This window comes from Uranotaenia lowii, chromosome 1 (assembly GCF_029784155.1).
Source record: "Uranotaenia lowii strain MFRU-FL chromosome 1, ASM2978415v1, whole genome shotgun sequence".
Classification (NCBI taxonomy): Eukaryota; Metazoa; Arthropoda; class Insecta; order Diptera; family Culicidae; genus Uranotaenia; species Uranotaenia lowii.
The window spans coordinates 11,820,522-11,842,691 of record NC_073691.1 but is presented as its reverse complement, the minus strand read 5'-3'; the positions used below and the strand labels follow the sequence as shown (position 1 = coordinate 11,842,691).

The 22,170-nt window shown below is 35.7% G+C and overlaps 1 protein-coding gene and 2 long non-coding RNA genes across 3 annotated transcripts in view; 2 read left to right on the top strand and 1 right to left on the bottom strand.

The window, feature by feature from the left end:
- Positions 1 to 22,170, bottom strand: part of LOC129740665 (glutamate receptor ionotropic, kainate 1-like) — a 179,131-nt gene that overhangs the window by 113,536 nt on the left and 43,425 nt on the right. The gene's annotated exons all lie outside the window — the stretch shown is intronic.
- Positions 14,163 to 15,184, top strand: LOC129740667 (uncharacterized). The gene is made up of 4 exons (XR_008736328.1): positions 14,163 to 14,235; positions 14,292 to 14,368; positions 14,428 to 14,506; positions 14,562 to 15,184. It is a non-coding gene; the product is annotated as an uncharacterized LOC129740667 (long non-coding RNA).
- On the top strand, positions 20,969 to 21,278 carry LOC129740668 (uncharacterized). Its single transcript, XR_008736329.1, has 3 exons — positions 20,969 to 21,041; positions 21,098 to 21,174; positions 21,234 to 21,278. It is a non-coding gene; the product is annotated as an uncharacterized LOC129740668 (long non-coding RNA).

Below are 22,170 nucleotides of genomic sequence, written 5' to 3'. Positions count from 1 at the left end.
GGACGCTAAATTCAAAAATTATAATAACTCTTTGGCTTGTTGTATAGCTCAGTTGGCGAGTCAGTTGCCTTTTGAGTCGATGTCCGCGAGTTCGAGCCCAAGAGTAAACATTGAACACATTTGTAGGGATCGGGATAAATTTTTCAATAACTGTCCGCTAAGTGCAACGTTGATATAAATTCGCGAATGCCATAAAAATAGTAAAACCACTGGTAAAACGTCTATAATCGTAACAAAAATATAATAATAATAATTATTACAAATGTAACAAAAAAAATAAAAATTTTTGTTTTGTTAAACTTAAACTTTAACATTGTTTGCGAGAAATTTTATAAATATTCAATTTATGAATATACATATTCCCGTTTAATTAATTGAACTCAAAGGCTTTCTAACAAACATTTCAAAATCCGGATTAATACCGAGTACTATTGAAACTTTTCGCTTTTCAATCATCATTATTGAAATTTTCGTTGGTTTAAAAGTTTTAAACCAATTTCCCCTTAAAAAAAATGAAATCTTAAGTTAAAAAAAACTGTGGTTGCTTAAAATGGGTCAATCGACAGTAGGTACGAGATTCTCTATTGAATTTCCATCCCAATTTCTGTTTTAGACTTGAAAATCGAATTGATACATTTTCATCTGATTAAACCGTAGTTTTATCCTCTACTGAAGTAAACATCCTGAACTCAGTATATCATTTTACAAATTATAATTTTCAAATTATAATTTTATCGTGAAAACGATGTCATAAATGAGTTGCTGATTTCATTGAGTGATTCTCTAATTACGAATACACCTTTTTCAGATTTTCAAGTTTTGTGTCGTTTCTGAGGAAACTGAAGTTCAGATTCATAGTTTTTCTCACTTTTGCGAATTCGAGTTCTTTTTTAACCAAATTCATTTGGATTCCTTATCTGACTTTTTTCAACATTGTTTTGAACATTTAATCTCCAATCCTAATTTTTTTTTCGATCGTTAATTTTTGCTCTTATACTCCCTTGGCTTGGGGAGAGCTTTGAAGGAAATTATTTCACATTTAGAAAACAAGTTGATCTGATGAGAATCATATTTTTAAACATTTTATAAAAAAGTTTTTATTTTATATTTTAAAGATACAAAGTTGAAACACACATTTGGAGCAATTCCTTCTCCGGCTTTGATTGTAACTTTGATTTTTTTTTAATGCAATTTGCAATGTGTTTTTAAAACTTCATTGGAAATTATGATTTAGATTTGAGACACTGAATTGTGGTTCTGAATAAGGCCTGATTTTAATTTTTGAATTCATAAACTCTTACTTAAAACTTATCTCCATGGAAACTGAGTTTGATTATAATGTTTTTTTATTTAAATTTTGTATTCTTTGTATGAAATCTTCATGATACTTCAAAATTGTCCCAATTGGGGTAAATATTTGTCGATGAAGCACACACCAGACAATCAATGATGAAATGAAAAATATATCGGTATCCCATCCAATACATTATTTTGTTTTATTTTCTCTCCAAACCCAAATATACTTTAGATAACATTGTACAATCAAAATAAAAGTCTCCTTTTGTCTTTTGATTACAAAAGGTACATGCGCCCTTTTCCAAATTTATTTCCGATATTAACTATCTATCCGTTAATTTTTATGCACAAGAGAATTTTAGTATATGATAGAGGTATTAAAAAATTTATTATTTTTTTGTCTTTATTAGAGCCTTCGACTGGTTTGTCTAATTGAGAATGAAATTGTGCATCTAGCAGCTTAAATCAGAGCTTTCATTTCTAAACTCTTCCGTGATGAAATAACAACTTTTATTTGAAGATACCAGAAACTACCTTCTACACAGACATATTGGTTATTTATAGACAGTATACTGAACTCATACCCCCCCCCCCCCCCCCCCCCAAAATGCCCCGGTCCCCCCCAAGGGCTTTATCTGTGAAATTTAAGCTTGAAACGTTAAACATGTTTTAAAAAGAAAAAAAACCACAAGGTTAACGGTTCTAAAATGCGAATCTAGTATAACTCGTGAGCTCATAACACTAAAAAAAGTTCAAAAAGACTGTTGAAACGGTTTAAAAAGTGGTCCCTGATAGTTATCATAAGAACCTCACTCCATTTAGATACGAGTATAATTGACTCGAGCATATTAATAAGTCTTCAGTGGGAATGATCTCAACGAACAAACTTTCAATTTCAATACACAATTCCTGGATATGCTCTACACCGTACTGCCTTACTTATTTCGAGTAAATTTTTATTGTATTTTTTTTTTCAAAATTTACATACTCCACTGAGAGTTTATTCAGTTTTTGTTTCGTTTTAAAGAAATTTACCATTAGTTAATAAAACTTTTTTTGGGTTTTTATCAAGGAATATTTAAATAAGGCAGTGTCGAGAGCCATATTGTTTTTTTTTTTGTGACGTCACAAAAACGATTGTATTGAAAATTTATGTGAGAATGGTAGAGAAAAACACGTTTTAGAACGAAATCGAATTCCAATTTCATTTTGATTTTGTTGTAAGGCCTCTATTTCACTATGTTATTAAGTTTTTTGGTCCTTTGAAGATTGCAAAATGGTTTTTTCTTAATTTATTAATGAATGCAATGTCGCCTTGAAGCTAAAACGGGCAAAATTGAAGAAAATATCAGCTTCGAAAAGGTCTATCTGGTAGATATTGAGTGTTCAACTCATTGTAATGATTTCAATCCAACCGGTTTAACATATATAATTCTTATGTAGAACAATTAATATCAATTCATGATTGTTAACTCAATTTACTAAAATGCCAATAAAAGTTTGTGGTTTTGTATACAAAATTGGGTTTTGATCACTTTATTGTAATGAGGAGTTTAAACTGCGCCGACTTGAACATTTTCATGGAAGACTTCGAAATAATTTTAAAGTTTTGCAAATTTCAGTGGTGAATATCCACAATTTTTTCGAAATTCGATGGTCTTTTTTAAAGAAAAATTATTCGGAAATGCAACCTATTTTTGCACACATCTGCACAATAACATGTTTTCAAAGTGGAAAATTTCTAGCAGATTCTTCGAATTATCATCCAAAAAGAAAAGTTTCCTGGTTGATTAACAGATTTTTCGTGATCGTGACGTCTCAGCCTGTACCAATACTAGAGCAGGGCTGCTTTGGCACTACCTTCTTTAAATATTCCTTGGATTTTTATAAATATCTTTACCAAATTACATGTAGACTTTTTGAGAAGAACAGTTCAATTGGATAGGATGTTCTCTGTTGGCAGAGTAGGCGATGACCAGATAGCATGGCACGTGTTTGTTTTCGTTCCAGTGAAAATTATCGATTATCTCTTTATTAAAATAGGAATTTTGTGAAAATTTTTTTAAAAATGTGTTTGATAAGTACACGGAAAATGATTGAAAATCGTAAGGTGCTCCTGAAAGCTTGTGGTTTTGGTTTAATTTCTGCCCTTAATTTGATCTGAGCAAGTGTGTTCAACAGTCTGTTTGTGTTATTGAAGTAATAGCTCTCGCTGGGCAAAAAGAATTAATGTGATGAAAAGTCAGTTAGCCTAGAATTTGATTTTTGTTCATTTGAGGATCTGCATTTTAAGTTATTTGGATTTGTTTGTCCAATAAATACAATGCTTTTTAACGAATAAAGATAGCCGTAATGATTCGGCTTAGAAGTTAGGGGCCGAGGTTTAGTTTGGTAATGTTGTGGGGAGGTTAGTTTCTCGAGAAGTCGATAGCTGATAGTTCATGGCTTGCTACGACAAAACAATTTGTTGTTTTCTACTGGTGGACCGCTGAAAATTGCTGCCACTCTCACATATGGCCACTTTCAAAAAATTTTGGCCATCCCGAACAGTGTAATACTGGTCACCTGGAAGCGTTTTGTAATCAAACTTACACTAGGTTTCGATAACGCACACCGATTTTCCACACAGCAGTTAATAATATAATTTATGAGCTCTTGGTTTGACAGAGGTAGCTTGTTTTTGACTACGCTTTGGCTTCTTCTGCTTTTTATATGTCTTTAGACCCAATCTAACCAATGGCACGATGAACAGTGCAGAGAGGGGATTCCACTTTTTGGCCACACCGAATTAACGCAATCTTTTTACTGGCGTAAGCAAGAGCATGACTTTCCAGTCCAAAGTTTTGTCCACCGCACTTAATTTTTGCCCAGATTTTTTTTCCACGAAGCTGCAAACGTTGATCTGTACAACTTTTAAAAGTGATCCTAAACAGGATCCAGGAGAAAATTGACGTTACAAAACATCTGAGCTCTTTCATTGCATTTTTAAATTTATTGGTTAAAACTGTGAAAAAGTAGGAAAAATCTGGTTTTGGTAGAATAATATTTGAGAATTTGTTTCAATTTACTTTACATTGGTATAAAATAAGCATTTCTGTAGGCCCTGATTTGCCTGAATACTACCAGATATTCAAAAGCCTAGATTAGTTTTAAAAGATTTCTTTTATAAAATTTTGTACCTCGATATTTTCTAGAATTTTTTCCAAATAAGGCTAGGTATAGGCAGATTATATCACGCAGAACAGAAATTTATTCTTTCAGTAACAGCTTTGAACAAAAAAAGTTCAAACATATTTAATACTTCAAAATTCCTAATTTGAGCCGGTCCAATGTTCCCGAGACATACTCGAATCGATCCAGAGCCGAGAAAGCATTGCATTGGACCATCATTGCCATCGGGCAGTTTGTGGGTGTAGAATGCCGGGAAAATGTGTGTTTTCTTCAGGGATCTTCATCAGGCCGTTCGGTCATCCCGTTTGGTTTGTTCGTTCGTTCTCTCGTTGATTCTGGTGCCGGAGCAACTCCCCAGGTTGGATTAGACAGACAGGTTGTTTCTTCATCCGTTTCAATGGTCGGTGTGGTCCCATTAGAGGAAAGCTTTTTCCAGCCAGCCAACAGCCTTCAGAAGATCAGACGTCACGATACAAACCGAGCAGCTGAATGAGAAATTAAAGCTGCCTTATGTTTGGACTGGTCGTGGCGTTCGGAAAAACGGATTTCGTAGAAGGTTGGGTTCGTCTTTAAAATTGAAACCACACACAACTCAAGTTTGCGGCTTTTCTGCGTTTGTGGTTGGGTTCTGGTGCTGTTTTGTTTGATTGTGTTTTTTCTTCAGCGGTTTTGAAAAAACCTCTTAAATGGTAGCTGGATTCACCTGCTTCTTTTCATCAAACAACAGAAGAGAATGAAGTTGCTTTAAATTAATTTGATTTCAAAATTCAACTTCAAGAATTGTGAACTGTCGAACAAGTAACTTGAATGTGGTGGCCGCTCCAAACTTGGTTATTCCCGTTCAGAAGTAAAAAAAAACTTATTTTCGAAAGTTTTTCAGAAAATGCGTATTTGCATCAAATTTGCATCCTTTAATCGAGTTAAACGTTCTCCATCCACAAAAGCATATAGGAAAATTGTTTCCCTTGTACACACATATCATAAACTCAAAGTTTAACAGTGCCTTTGTTTCGTCGTTACCTATCAGAAGCCAGAAGCATTCAAGGAGACCGTTTTTCTGTGTTACTTTTTCCCTTCCATCTTCTCTCTCTCTCGCTTTGTAAATGTGTTAGTATCCTGGGAATGTCGGAGGAAAACTCAAGATCTCACTTTGAAAAATTTTTGCCCCTTAGCTAGCCCTCGAAACCCAGAAGACGATGGTGAGGGCGAGGAAGTTGTTCGTTGCTGGATGCAAGCTGGAATTTCTTCTGGTTCTGGTCCTTTTTCCTGCTATTGTCGAAGAAACGAAGTCGAAGAAACAAAAACCGCTTGCGGTTAGCTTAAGACAACTAAGTGGTAGTAGATTGCATCAGGGAATGGTAGATTCCAATGTGGGTGGTTGTTTTGACTTTAGCTTTTTAGTTGTTGCAAATGAGTAATTCCAATTTAAACAAAGGATTAACTGGTTTCAGTTTTAAACAGTCGATCTGCATGTTATTGGATGAAAATTTTCAAGTTGTTCAATAAATATGTACATTTTCGACAGAAGGATTTCAAACACGTCTTTTTGATAAAACTTAAAAACTCCAAGCCAGCAGACTAGAGAGTGTGAGGTTCATAGATTTAAATGGCAAGTTCAGTTTGATGATCTTACAAAACTTGTACGTAGATGTAGAAAAATATCGAAAGTCTTACTAGAAAATTTTTGAAGTTTATCAAAAGTTGATTTCAGAGACAAATCTTTGAGTAGGGTGAAAAAACTATGTTTTCAAACATTTTTGGTCCTTCGAGCTGGATTCTACCAGCGACTTATGGATTGAAAGTAAATCAGTTTCGAAAGGTTTAGGGAAACAGAAACAGGAGAAAAGTTCTCATGAAACCCATTTGTTGCGTCTGTTCAACAACATATTACATGCCTGACCGTCAACTAGCTTTCCCGACAAATTGGTTCTATTTGTTCGGACGTGCCGCCATCGTTTAGCTGAAAAGTTCAATCCAATCTGACGGATCAGGTCATTCAACCGTCTGGAGCCTGACAGCGGCAATGGCAACGGAAATGGATCGCTTAAATTGTCCAATTCCGTTTCGCATTTCCTGCATGTGACAAAAGTTTCCCGACTGCTGGCGGAGGATGGCGTATGTTTTTATCCTCTGCTTCAATCACCGGATTAGTTGCTTTGCTTTGACTCCGAAACATATCAAACACATAATCAACAGGACAGCCAGTCGGCCAATCCGGGAGGCCGGGTAGGATCAAAAAGCCTACCGGACGGCTTCTAATTGGTCGGCGATAATTATTCATAAATGCGATAAACTTTATCTGGCCATCTGTTTCGCTGATCTGTGGGTGCGGCGAGCGACGCTAATCATCGAACGGGACCAGTTTGTTAGATGATTTGCATAAATTATCTATAATGGGGCAAAGTCAATTCGCAAGGATTTATCCCAGACCTGTAGACTTGTTTAAACAAATTCCACCGGCTTGTAGTGCTTCCAGCAATTTTCAACTAATTGCGTTTTTGTTGCAAAGAATTTTCATCTGCATAAGTTGATTGATTTTGAATATTTTACATTTTCGTTTGTTTCAGAACATTTTTGTTTCAAACTTCATCTACTCCTATACACTCGAATTGAATACAAGCGTTAATAATCTGGTGCCAAAGTTTGGCAGTCACAAAGTTTTCCAGAAATTGGATAAACTTCCCAATCCGATACCCACATCGTGTCGACATTCTGTCGTCGCCAGACTACAACAACGGGCCTTCAAAGTTATGAATCTCACTCTCTAGCTCTGAAAGCTCGAAATGAATCGACAAAATAACCCAAATCCTGCCGAAGGCCAACCCTGGCTAACTGTTTGGTCGGTCGGCCCTCAAAAAACTCATTCCGGCATGAGTAATTGAATTACTGGTAAAAACTTGGCCCAGTCAGACGGAGTTTTTTAGACGGAGTGATTTTTTTCGTATTTCTCCTGCCGTTCCACTTTGCCATTTGCGAAAAGTTTCGGTTTTCAGTTTGAACTTCTGGCGCTTTAGCTTGGCAGTTAATGGATTTTCTGCTGCCCCGATCAACTTGGTTGAGATTGGTCTTTTTTTCCGAAGAAGCTTAGCCTAAAAAAGAACTAGGAATGCATCCAGCCGTGGGAATTTAATGTTGGATGAAGAACGAAATATTGGTCAAATTTGTTTTCTCAGCGAAGCTTTTAGAAGATTGCGAAATAATTGTATTGATAGAATAGGGCAATGAAGCAAATCAGAAAAAGTTACTTTTGCTTAAGTCAAGCAAATAAATTCAGCTTTTCGGGCATCGTCTTAATTAGATGAAACTTTTGATGAATACCGAAACTCTCCAGTGGTTTTGCTGGTTGGTTGACCAGATTTGCATAAAATTTCTGAAGCGTGTGAGTGTGAAAACATTCACAGATTTTTTTTTCTTTTTCCAACTCTAGGAATCATGTGAAGAAGAACCTGGCAAACCAGAACCATTCCGGCTAGTAGCTGCCAAAGCAGCTTCTAGTGGCTCTCGAAAGTATTTCAACATTTTACTGGCAGCAGCAGCATCCAGAAAGCAAATTCGACGTCGACGATGGGAAGTATCCAGGGAAGTACCATTTTGAGCCACACTCTCACCGACGACTACTAGTCAAATTATGGAAATTTTGTCGAAAATTAAATTCTGCAACATGACCAATCCAATCTGCTGGAGGACCGCAGAGCCTGTTGGTTTTTTTTAAATATATTTTCTGTTTTGATAGAAATGAGCAAATCTGAAGAGTTTTGGAGACTATATCACTAGAAAAACGTTAATTTTTGTCAAAAAAAATAGCTAGACTAATGCATAAGTTAACAGAAATGAAATAAAGTATTTGAAAGCTACAGTTTGAAGAACGAACAAAATCGTAACAGTTTTACAGTGGTAATAATAATCATACGTTGGAAGATGACGGGGTCTTTATATGAACCAATAGGAACGCGTAAGAATTGGTTATAACAACAGTAAGACAGTAACTTGTCAGAAAAATAGAAACTTGATGGCCACACGATTTTTAAAGGGTTATTTGTATTTCAATGTGACTCAAGAATAAATTCCTCAACTCAACAAACACCAACCTGTTCTATTGTGTCTTTGTTGAAAAATGTACGTCGAAAACTCGACGGCACCTTTTTCAGGCCAAAAGGCATACACTTAAACTTAAAATCATTTCTCGAATTCGTCCGTTTGATTTGCGATAAAGACTTTTTATTGTAAAGTACTATTCAATTTGTGTCTGATATTTTTGCATGAAATCGAAGTGCCTTGAAAGTTCGTTATAGGCTGAATAAAGGTTTTTTATGAGAAATTCCTATTTTATTCATTTGTGTGTAATGTGATGCTCATCCGAACATCGTTTACTTATCCGAATATGAAATTTAAATTCTCTTGCTCAAATCGTTACTGGGCTCTAAGTTGCCTGCCACCCACACTTTGAAAAGTTGAAGGAACATTTTTCAAACCAAAAAGAACACATTTGAATTCAAAACTCGGAAATTTTCCTCTGTTTCAGGATAAAGAAATAGCATTTTGGCAGTCATGACGTCGTGTTTAGTATGCTGTTTCCTCGATAAAGTTCTATTGCCATTTAAAGAAAATCGTTCACTGATTTCCAGCTGCACAATTTCAATCGATTATCTCAGACGACAGTTTTATTCAACTATAAATACGTGACGATATCCAGTGCTACACACAGGGAGGCACCCATTGGGACAAAGCAGCCGCAGCCGCATCGCTCGGTAACATATTTCATTCTGATAAACGACGCCCCTTCCCGCTCCACCCCCTTCGGAATCGATGATTCAAAGTCAAAACAGCCATTGGGGGTTAATAAATCTCACGGGATGCATTAAATCAACCCCAAAAGCTTAAAGCTTAAAGCTAGCTAACCTCCCAGGATCGAAACGAACCGAGGTGTGTAAGGACCATCACTCTGATCCCGAGTGGCCACAGCATCATCTGCCGAATATCACCCACCTTCGTCCTAACCTGGCTATAAATTAGTACTAAAATTTCAATTTTCAACGCTTCAAGTTGTTTGAACTCTCTTCTTCGGTGGCAGGCATCCAATATCTCTTTGCAGAGGGTAGATGGACGGACGGACGGACATCATAAACTGTGAAGAACTCGATAAATTAATGTTTGACTTGTGACAGCACAGTCTGGTGATGGAGTTCATCGTTTGCGAACAAACCGAACAGAGTACTACCAAGAAGTAGCACAGCACAGCAAGACACCTTTCAGTTGCTAGATTCCCCACCCATCGAGGAACTAATCAACATTTGACTGCTTTTCGGGAAAGACCCCATTCTTGACCGAACTTGATGTTTGATTCGAAATTAATTAAAAGTTTGCCGGCGTGACAATGTTTGGCCTCTTGGACAAAGCAAAAAAGAAAACAGGGGAAACCAGAACCGTTGAAAATCAATGAGGCTTTGAGAATGCAGAAGAAAGCTACATTACACTGAACTTAAGAAATGGGAAACAAAACTCACAAAGAGAACTTGCAAAAATTGGTAACAAGAAAAGATTGTTACCTTTTTTGTGAAATTTCCTTACTTTCATTTGGTGGATTATTTTGGGAACATTTTTAAGAATCATATGTTAGAATCATTTTTGGAATTTTTTGAATTATATTGGAGATAATTTTTCCAATAATTTCTGGGTTTAATTTCGAAACTATTTTCGGGAATGTTTATAGAATAATTCTCATGAATATTGTGATTACGTTTTTGTAATTGCATTTTTAATCATTTTTGGCAATTTTCAGTAGTTTTTGAGTCATTTTTAGATCACTTTTATTTAATTCCAAAGTTATTTTAAGTCATTTTTAAAGATATTTTCGATCCATTTTAAAGTAATTTTTACGTCATTTTTGAATGATTTTTAACATCAATTTAGAATTATTTTAAATCATTTTTTTATTATTTTAATAATAATACCTAAATCATTTAATTTTTTATTTTTTTTTTATCACTTTTGGAGCTATTTTATTTAATTCTTAAATTATTCATTGAATCATTTTTAAATCCTTCTTAAACAATTTTTCAACCATTTTTGGAACCATTTTGAATAGTTTTCAAGTCAGCTTTGAGTAATTTCTTAGTCGTTTCAACTTATTTTGAGTATTTTTGGAGACAGTTTTAAGCCGTTTTAAAGATATTATTGAGTCATTTTTAAATCATGGTAAAAGTTTTTATTCAGTCATGTTTGAATAATTTGAGATTTTTGAGTCGTAATAAGGTTATTACTGAGTCAGTTTTAAATTCATTTTGAGTCATTTTTGAGTTATTTTAAGTCAATTTTGGGTGATTTTGAGTCATTTTCAAGTCATACTTGAGCAACTATAGAGTTACTTCGGGGTCATGTTTCAGTTATTTTTGAGTAGTTCTGAATCAGTTTATAATCATTTCGAGTTTAAGCCATTTTTAAGTCATTTTGGATTCATTTTAAAATCAAATTTGAGTTATTTTTAAATTGATTTTAATCATTCTGAATCATTCTGTTATTATTTCTAAATCAATGACGAATCACTATTGATCATTTTCCGAATCCCATTTGAATAATTTAAATTATGATTTACAACATTTTTCAATCATTTTTGCATAATTTTTGAATAATTTTCGTATCATTTTTAAATCATTCTCGAATCATTTTGAAAACATTCTAGAATCAATTTTGAAGCATTTCACTTTGAATTAATTTGAATCATTTTGATTAATTTTGTATCATTGTTAAACATTTTGAATCATTTTAAATCATTTTAAATCATTTTGAATCACTTTGAATCATTTTGAATCATTTTGAATCATTTTAAATCATTTTGAATCATTTTAAATCATTTTGAATCATTTTTTGTTATTTTGGTCATTTTGGTCATTTTTGTCATTTTTGTCATTTTTGTCATTTTCGTCATTTTTGTCATTTTTGTCATTTTTGTCATTTTTGTCATTTTTGTCATTTTTGTCATTTTTGTCATTTTTGTCATTTTTGTCATTTTTGTCATTTTTGTCATTTTTGTCATTTTTGTCATTTTTGTCATTTTTGTCATTTTTGTCATTTTTTGTCATTTTTGTCATTTTTGTCATTTTTGTCATTTTTGTCATTTTTGTCATTTTTGTCATTTTTGTCATTTTTGTCATTTTTGTCATTTTTGTCATTTTTGTCATTTTTGTCATTTTTGTCATTTTTGTCATTTTTGTCATTTTACATTTACATTTACATTAACATTTATTATCACATTTCATCTGACTGAATAGTCTACATGAAAGATTAATTCTAAGTTTAACGGGAACATTACAAATATAATTCACTAAAATGTATAATTTTCTATCGAGACAATCAGATAGAAAAAAAATGACAAAAATGACAAAAATGATTTTTGTCATTTTTGTAATTTTTGTCATTTTTGTCATTTTTGTCATTTTTGTCATTTTTGTCATTTTTGTCATTTTTGTCATTTTTGTCATTTTTGTCATTTTTGTCATTTTTGTCATTTTTGTCATTTTTGTCATTTTTGTCATTTTTGTCATTTTTGTCATTTTTGTCATTTTTGTCATTTTTGTCATTTTTGTCATTTTTGTCATTTTTGTCATTTTTGTCATTTTTGTCATTTTTGTCATTTTTGTCATTTTTGTCATTTTTGTCATTTTTGTCATTTTTGTCATTTTTGTCATTTTTGTCATTTTTGTCATTTTTGTCATTTTTGTCATTTTTGTCATTTTTGTCATTTTTGTCATTTTTGTCATTTTTGTCATTTTTGTCATTTTTGTCATTTTTGTCATTTTTGTCATTTTTGTCATTTTTGTCATTTTTGTCATTTTTGTCATTTTTGTCATTTTTGTCATTTTTGTCATTTTTGTCATTTTTGTCATTTTTGTCATTTTTGTCATTTTTGTCATTTTTGTCATTTTTGTCATTTTTGTCATTTTTGTCATTTTCGTCATTTTTGTCATTTTTGTCATTTTTGTCATTTTTGTCATTTTTGTCATTTTTGTCATTTTTGTCATTTTTGTCATTTTTGTCATTTTTGTCATTTTTGTCATTTTTGTCATTTTTGTCATTTTTGTCATTTTTGTCATTTTTGTCATTTTTGTCATTTTTGTCATTTTTGTCATTTTTGTCATTTTTGTCATTTTTGTCATTTTTGTCATTTTTGTCATTTTTGTCATTTTTGTCATTTTTGTCATTTTTGTCATTTTTGTCATTTTTGTCATTTTTGTCATTTTTGTCATTTTTGTCATTTTTGTCATTTTTGTCATTTTTGTCATTTTTTGTCATTTTTGTCATTTTTGTCATTTTTGTCATTTTTGTCATTTTTGTCATTTTTGTCATTTTTGTCATTTTTGTCATTTTTGTCATTTTTGTCATTTTTGTCATTTTTGTCATTTTTGTCATTTTTGTCATTTTTGTCATTTTTGTCATTTTTGTCATTTTTGTCATTTTTGTCATTTTTGTCATTTTTGTCATTTTTGTCATTTTTGTCATTTTTGTCATTTTTGTCATTTTTGTCATTTTTGTCATTTTTGTCATTTTTGTCATTTTTGTCATTTTTGTCATTTTTGTCATTTTTGTCATTTTTGTCATTTTTGTCATTTTTGTCATTTTTGTCATTTTTGTCATTTTTGTCATTTTTGTCATTTTTGTCATTTTTGTCATTTTTGTCATTTTTGTCATTTTTGTCATTTTTGTCATTTTTGTCATTTTTGTCATTTTTGTCATTTTTGTCATTTTTGTCATTTTCGTCATTTTTGTCATTTTTGTCATTTTTGTCATTTTTTGTCATTTTTGTCATTTTTGTCATTTTTGTCATTTTTGTCATTTTTGTCATTTTTGTCATTTTTGTCATTTTTGTCATTTTTGTCATTTTTGTCATTTTTGTCATTTTTGTCATTTTTGTCATTTTTGTCATTTTTGTCATTTTTGTCATTTTTGTCATTTTTGTCATTTTTGTCATTTTTGTCATTTTTGTCATTTTTGTCATTTTTGTCATTTTTGTCATTTTTGTCATTTTTGTCATTTTTGTCATTTTTGTCATTTTTGTCATTTTTGTCATTTTTGTCATTTTTGTCATTTTTGTCATTTTTGTCATTTTTGTCATTTTTGTCATTTTTGTCATTTTTGTCATTTTTGTCATTTTTGTCATTTTTGTCATTTTTGTCATTTTTGTCATTTTTGTCATTTTTGTCATTTTTGTCATTTTTGTCATTTTTGTCATTTTTGTCATTTTTGTCATTTTTGTCATTTTTGTCATTTTTGTCATTTTTGTCATTTTTGTCATTTTTGTCATTTTTGTCATTTTTGTCATTTTTGTCATTTTTGTCATTTTTGTCATTTTTGTCATTTTTGTCATTTTTGTCATTTTTGTCATTTTTGTCATTTTTGTCATTTTTGTCATTTTTGTCATTTTTGTCATTGTTACTCGCGCCAACTAAATCAGCAAACCCCTCGTTCCTGTGTCATGAATCTCGCAGCTCGCGACTACGTCAAAGCGTTGTCATTATGACACCGAGAAGAACCAACGAAAGAAGAGGAAGATTCGAAGAGTGTTTGCCGTGCAACCGCGTGAAAATTGTGAAGTGTTCGCAAAACTATTTTCTTGGGTATTTTCTCTTTCGAGGTAGTTTGAGTAGTTTAACTTAAAGCCGGATAAATCTAATAAGAATTCTTCCTAGTTTAGGTGGCATAAAAGCCCTTTAGTTACTCGACGTAACACCTTCCGCTCATATCAGCCTACAGCGCATCAGCGCACAATATTAAGTATGCACTTTGCAAATCTTATTAAGCATTGGTAATAATCAGTTTTCCTTTATCAGTTATCATCCTACTATCCTTATCAATTACTATCCATCGTTTGTACCATATTTCGAGCCATTTATCGAAGAAATTCAAGGTGAGCTGTTCAAAGTAAGATTTAACTATCAATACCTAACCTAGAATGTAACACCATAGGTACCAAACCGATCACTCTCAGTTCAGCAGAGTATAAACAAGCCGTAGAATACCTGTGCAAGGCAGGAGATCACTATAAGTAAGTTAAATTTAGTTCTTCCAAAATTCTTAAAACTAATGAATTGTGTTTATAGGAATTTTGTAATAAAATACACTGCTGGATTTATTAACAAAATCATCGATCTTCACACTGCCTCGTAACATTTTACAAAATTCTTATATGGCGAGTGTTGCCTCAAACGGATCGGATCTAACGATTATGGATAGTATTGAAGAAGGCAACGGAAATACCACTCATAAGGAAAGCAGTAGTCCGCTACCTGGTGGTATGGCATCCGGAGAACCTCCAGAGCAGCAAAAAGGCGCTATAAAGAAAACCAAAGGAAAGTTCAAGAAAGTTAATAAGTCTGTGAAAATCCTGGAAAAGGCTGTTCACCGAGAAAGGCGAAACCCTGTAAGAGTCACTCGGAAACGAACTAATCATCATTGCCCGGCATGTGAGATGCCTGATACTAGCAGGATGGTTATGTGTGACTCTTGTTCATGCTGGTATCACTTCACGTGTGTGGACGTATCTTCAAGCGTCGCTGACGAGCCCTTTTGGTCATGTCCGAAATGTATCGCGAGCAAGAATCCACAAACCACGAACGCGCTAACTAATCGTTCCATACGTCAGGAAAATGATGCAAATGCCATTGCTCAAACATCCGAAAATGCGCCTGGAAGGAAAGCTAAACCGGAAAGTATTCGATCCACATCAAGCAAAAATAGTTCACGTGGTGAAACAAAACGTAGTGCTGAACTACGTTTGCAAAAATTGAAGGAGTTGACCATGCTGAAGGTGCAGTATCTGGAGCAAAAGTACGCAATATTAGAGGAGTTGGACAGCGAAACTAATAGTTTGGCGAGCGAAGGTGATGTAGGGCTCGATAACGTAACGCAGATTCAAAAATGGATGGACAACGCCGATCTCCTTGGTAATGAACCCTGTGCGGTAGGAAAATTAACCGACAACACGGTCGCTAAAAATTCACAGCCAGCCAAGTCCACAAAACGGGATGGGGATCTATCGAGAAATACAACAACCAAACAAATATCGGCGGAGCCAGAGTTAACAAGACAATCTCTTCCACACCCTAGTATTGGTGATTTGCAACGAATGCCTCCTAGGCAGGAGTATTTTGCACCCGGTCAACGCTCCACTCCTCTTGCTGTTGGCAGTCGTATCAACTATCACCAAAAAGATAACGTGGCAGATGAGAATTGCATTCTTAATAAAAGTCAACTCGCTGCGCGTCAAGCCGTATCAAAAGAACTTCCTGAGTTTGGTGGAAACCCCGAAGACTGGCCTTTGTTTCTAGCAACTTTCAATTCCACCACGCGTATGTGTGGGTTTACCAACGAGGAGAACATGATGCGGCTCCGCAAAAGCCTCCAAGGAAAAGCTATTGATGCTGTGAGGAGCAAGCTTTTACATCCAACCAACGTCTCAGGTGTTATCTCCACATTGAAGATGCTATTCGGGAATCCCGAGGCAATAATACACGCCGTCATAAGGAAAATTCGTTCACTTCCGCCACCAACCATGGAAAAACTTGATTCGTTGGTAACCTTTGCGCTTAACGTGGAAAATTTGTATGCGACGATTCAAGCCTGTGAAATACCAGACTTTGCTTTCAACGTGTCGTTACGACTAGAGCTCGTAGACAAACTTCCGTCAGAACTCAAGATGGACTGGGCCCGAAGCACAAGGGGAATCATTAATCCGAGTTTGGCAGATTTCAACGCCTGGATTTATGCACTAGCCGAAGATGCAAGCACTGTCATAGTAGCGAATCCCGTTAATGTTAGAACGCGCAGAAAGGATGGGTATATTAACTACCACGAAGAAGAAGAGTTTAATGAAGACGTAGCCACTGCAACAGTGTTGACTCACCAAAGTCCTAATTGTTCAATATGTGCCGGAGTTTGTTCAGAAGTTGAAGTCTGTCGTAAGTTCAATGCTCTACGCTATGATCAAAGATGGAATGCTATTAAGCGAAATAAATTATGTCGGATGTGCTTAAAACATCATAATGGTTCTTGCAAACAGTATAGACAGTGTGGCATAAATGGATGCCGATCCCTTCATCATCCCCTTCTGCACAAATATAAAAATGAAATTGCACAACCTGTTCCCAGCACATCTAACTCAGAATCTGTAGAGGGAAGTTGTAATGTGAACCAAGTCACAGGAAATGGAGTACTCTTCAGAATTCTACCTATTGTTCTTTACGGACCAACCAAAATAGTAAACACTTACGCGTTCTTTGATGACGGGTCTGATTTAACACTCATGGAGGATGAATTAGCAAATGAGCTTGGATTGAGTGGCCCCCGTCAGACATTGTGCCTTAAGTGGACTAGCGGTACTCGACGAATGGAGCATGAGTCTCGCCAAATTAACTTGGAAATATCGGGCATAGAAAGCACATCCAAAAAATATCGACTCACAAACGTGCGAACGGTACAGCGTCTACAGATCCGGCCACAAACGCTTAACATGCAGCACTTGCAAAGCAAATTCAAACACTTACAAGATGTCCCGGTTAAGTCGTATGATAATGTGAGCCCTAGACTAATCATCGGACTGGAACACGCCAAACTTGGAAATCCACTTAAAAGTCTGGAAGGAAAACTGAGGGATCCTATAGCATCTAAGACACGGCTAGGGTGGACAGTATATGGTAACTGTACTGATGATTCGCTATTGACTCACCACCTATATCACCATTCATGCCTCGCATGTTCATGCAACAGTTCGCTAGACATCGACCTTCACACGGCGTTGAAGGAATTTTTTTCGCTTGAGAGCCTGGGAATATGCAAACCGGAAAAATCGCTTTTGTCGAATGAAGACCAACAGGCCCTCACGTTACTTGCCGATAACACGAAACGCAAAAATGGACGTTACGAGACTGTTTTACTGTGGAAATACAGCAAGGTACGGGTTCCTGACAGCAAAACAATGGCTCTCAATCGCTGGAAATGCTTAGAGAAAAGATTGATTAAGGATCCAGAACTGTTCAGCACTATGCAGCGCACGATAAACGATTATCTCAGAAAAGGATATGCACGAGAATTAACTGCGGATGAATTAATCGTAAAGCACGAAAGGACCTGGTATCTTCCTGTGTTTCCGGTCACCAACCCTAACAAGCCTGGCAAAACAAGATTGGTGTGGGATGCCGCAGCCACAGCGCACGGGATATCGTTAAATTCATTACTGCTCAAGGGACCTGACCAGCTGGCCTCGCTTTTCGCGGTTCTTGTAAAATTTCGTGAATTCAAAATCGGCATCTCCGGAGATATCCGCGAGATGTATCATCAGATACTGATTCGCGAGTCAGATCAGCACTGCCAACGTTTCTTTTGGAGCCACCAATTAGGTTCCGCTCGACGTACCTTTATCATGCAGGTGATGACATTTGGTGCTCGATCTTCTCCTAGCACGGCTCAGTATGTCAAAAATGCACACGCTGAACAGTTTAGGCATACGCATCCTGCTGCAGTATCCGCCATCATTGATAGGCACTATGTCGATGATATGTTGATCAGCACAGAAACAATCGAGGAAGGCATAAAATTGGCAAAAGACGTCAAATCAATTCACGAGTCCGCAGGGTTTGAAATGCGAAACTTTGTTTCCAATTCTCCCGTTGTTATCAGTGCCCTGGAATCACAATGTTCATCGGGAGTTTGCAACGAGAAAAATATGAACGTTGGACTGGAAACCACAACAGAGAAAGTTCTCGGCATGTGGTGGAACACTGCAAACGATTCCTTTATGTACAAAATCTCACCCCGATTCGATGTTGAACTTCTGGCAGGCAAGCGTATACCGACCAAACGTGAAGTGCTAAGAACGCTGATGCTACTGTTTGACCCGTTGGGACTCATCGGACATTTTTTAATGTTCCTAAAGTGTCTCTTACAAGAGGTTTGGAGGACATCTATCGGATGGGATGATCCTATCGGCGATGAACAGTTTAAAAAATGGAATCGATGGCTCACTATTCTTCCACAAATTGCTTCAATTAAAATTCCAAGGTGTTATCGATTGTTAGTAACGCTTAGTCCCGAAACCAACGTACAACTACACATCCTAGTCGACGCCAGCGAAAGTGGTATGGCGGCCGTAGTATATTTGAGGTTCGAGAGAGAAGGAGACATAGATGTTTCGCTGGTTTGCTCTAAAACTCGAGTAGCACCGCTTAAATTTTTATCTATTCCTAGATCTGAGCTGCAATCAAGTGTAATTGGAGCAAGGCTTGCCAAAACGGTTATCGAAAACCTATCCGTTAAGGTAACTAACCGTTTCTTTTGGACAGACTCACGAAACGTGTTGAGTTGGTTATCGGCCGACCATAGGCGATACAGCCAGTTTGTTTCCCATCGTGTAAGTGAAATTTTAGAACTATCCAACCTTTCTGAGTGGCACTGGATACCAACAAAGCTGAACGTAGCTGATGAAGGAACCAAGTGGACAAAAAACCCAGATCTAAGCAACACAAGCCGGTGGTTCACAGGTCCTCCGTTTCTCCGACTCCCGTCAAGTCGTTGGCCGCTACCCGAAGAACCAGTCAAGCAAACGGAAATTGAGCTACGTGCACATTTACTTTGCCATGCAGTGTCCCTGAACAATAACGTTATTCCTACATGTAAGTTTTCTTCGTGGAACAAACTGCTCCGTTCTACATCCTACGTTTTGAGATATATTTCGAATCTAAATAGCTGTCGACTGAAGAGAAAGTGTTCTACCGGCCCTCTGACCGATGCCGAGCTTCGTGCATCGTGCACTACCGGGCCTCTGACCAAAGCAGAGCTTCAAAAGTCCGAAATCTACCTATTCCGTTACGCTCAAGAAATTTATGAACATGAGATTGAAATTCTATCGAGCCATAAGGTCGGTGTTGTTCAACGAAATATTCCTAAGAATAGTCCGCTACATAAGCTTAACCCGTTTTTGGATGAAAATTTGGTCATTCGAGTAAGGGGAAGAATCTCAGCTTGTGAGTTCGCATCGTTTGACGTTAAAAATCCCATAATACTACCACGTAGTGACCATATTACGTACCTGATAGTGCTCTACTTCCATATACGTTATCATCATCAAAATCATCAGACCGTTATAAACGAATTGCGCCAGCGTTTTCACATTGGAGGACTCAGATCGTTATACAAAACAGTACGTAAAAGCTGTCAAGTGTGTAAAATTGATCGCGCTATACCTCAACCACCTTTAATGAGCGATCTACCACCTTGTCGTGTAGCAGCTTTCACTAGACCATTCTCATACCTGGGAATTGACTATTTCGGACCAATCATTATCAAAAACGGTCGAAAACAGGAAAAACGTTGGGGTGTCTTAGCTACCTGCCTAACGATAAGGGCAGTTCATCTTCAACTTGTGCGCTCGTTGACTACAGACTCCTGTATTTTAGCTATTCGCAATATCATGGGCAGACGCGGTGTTCCTATAACTATCTACAGCGACAGAGGAACAAATTTCATAGGAGCTGACAATGAGTTAAAGCTAGCATTAGCAGCTGTAAACCAGAACAAACTCATTGAAGAATTTACAACTACAGACACCCAGTGGATATTCAATCCCCCGGCTTCTCCGCACATGGGCGGAGCCTGGGAAAGGCTTATTAGAAGCGTGAAAGCAAACTTAGCAAAGCTTAAACCCACTCACTGTCCAACCGAAGAAGTTTTAGAGAACATGCTCGTAGAAATTGAAAACGTTATCAATTCCCGCCCACTTACTGATGTGCCGATTGACGACGATAACTCCCCCGTGCTCACACCAAACCACTTTATCCTTGGTTCATCAAATGGGTTAAAGCCATATCTTCCATTTGACGACAGCTCGCTAGCCGTTAAGAAAGGATGGCAGTTGTCGCAGATCATGGCAAACGTATTCTGGCGATGCTGGGTACACGATTATTTGCCTACACTTACTCGGCGTGCAAAGTGGTACACAGAAGTAAAGCCGATCGAAGAAGGAGATATCGCTGTTATTGTAGATCCCAAACTACCCAGAAACTGTTGGCCAAAGGGTAGAGTCATCAGCACCACGGTGTCATCGGACGGGCGTACACGGAAAGCTGTGGTGCAAACCGTCAACGGAATCTATGAACGACCAGTAGTGAAGCTTGCTGTTTTGGATGTTGGCGAAAAGGATAGAGCACACGAGAAGCCAGTTCCTGTGTGCACTCCGGGGGGGACTGTTACTCGCGCCAACTAAATCAGCAAACCCCTCGTTCCTGTGTCATGAATCTCGCAGCTCGCGACTACGTCAAAGCGTTGTCATTATGACACCGAGAAGAACCAACGAAAGAAGAGGAAGATTCGAAGAGTGTTTGCCGTGCAACCGCGTGAAAATTGTGAAGTGTTCGCAAAACTATTTTCTTGGGTATTTTCTCTTTCGAGGTAGTTTGAGTAGTTTAACTTAAAGCCGGATAAATCTAATAAGAATTCTTCCTAGTTTAGGTGGCATAAAAGCCCTTTAGTTACTCGACGTAACACCTTCCGCTCATATCAGCCTACAGCGCATCAGCGCACAATATTAAGTATGCACTTTGCAAATCTTATTAAGCATTGGTAATAATCAGTTTTCCTTTATCAGTTATCATCCTACTATCCTTATCAATTACTATCCATCGTTTGTACCATATTTCGAGCCATTTATCGAAGAAATTCAAGGTGAGCTGTTCAAAGTAAGATTTAACTATCAATACCTAACCTAGAATGTAACACCATAGGTACCAAACCGATCACTCTCAGTTCAGCAGAGTATAAACAAGCCGTAGAATACCTGTGCAAGGCAGGAGATCACTATAAGTAAGTTAAATTTAGTTCTTCCAAAATTCTTAAAACTAATGAATTGTGTTTATAGGAATTTTGTAATAAAATACACTGCTGGATTTATTAACAAAATCATCGATCTTCACACTGCCTCGTAACAGTCATTTTTGTCATTTTTGTCATTTTTGTCATTTTTGTCATTTTTGTCATTTTTGTCATTTTTGTCATTTTTGTCATTTTTGTCATTTTTGTCATTTTTGTCATTTTTGTCATTTTTGTCATTTTTGTCATTTTTGTCATTTTTGTCATTTTTGTCATTTTTGTCATTTTTGTCATTTTTGTCATTTTTGTCATTTTTGTCATTTTTGTCATTTTTGTCATTTTTGTCATTTTTGTCATTTTTGTCATTTTTGTCATTTTTGTCATTTTTGTCATTTTTGTCATTTTTGTCATTTTTGTCATTTTTGTCATTTTTGTCATTTTTGTCATTTTTGTCATTTTTGTCATTTTTGTCATTTTTGTCATTTTTGTCATTTTTGTCATTTTTGTCATTTTTGTCATTTTTGTCATTTTTGTCATTTTTGTCATTTTTGTCATTTTTGTCATTTTTGTCATTTTTGTCATTTTTGTCATTTTTGTCATTTTTGTCATTTTTGTCATTTTTGTCATTTTTGTCATTTTTGTCATTTTTGTCATTTTTGTCATTTTTGTCATTTTTGTCATTTTTGTCATTTTTGTCATTTTTGTCATTTTTGTCATTTTTGTCATTTTTGTCATTTTTTGTCATTTTTGTCATTTTTGTCATTTTTGTCATTTTTGTCATTTTTGTCATTTTTGTCATTTTTGTCATTTTTGTCATTTTTGTCATTTTTGTCATTTTTGTCATTTTTGTCA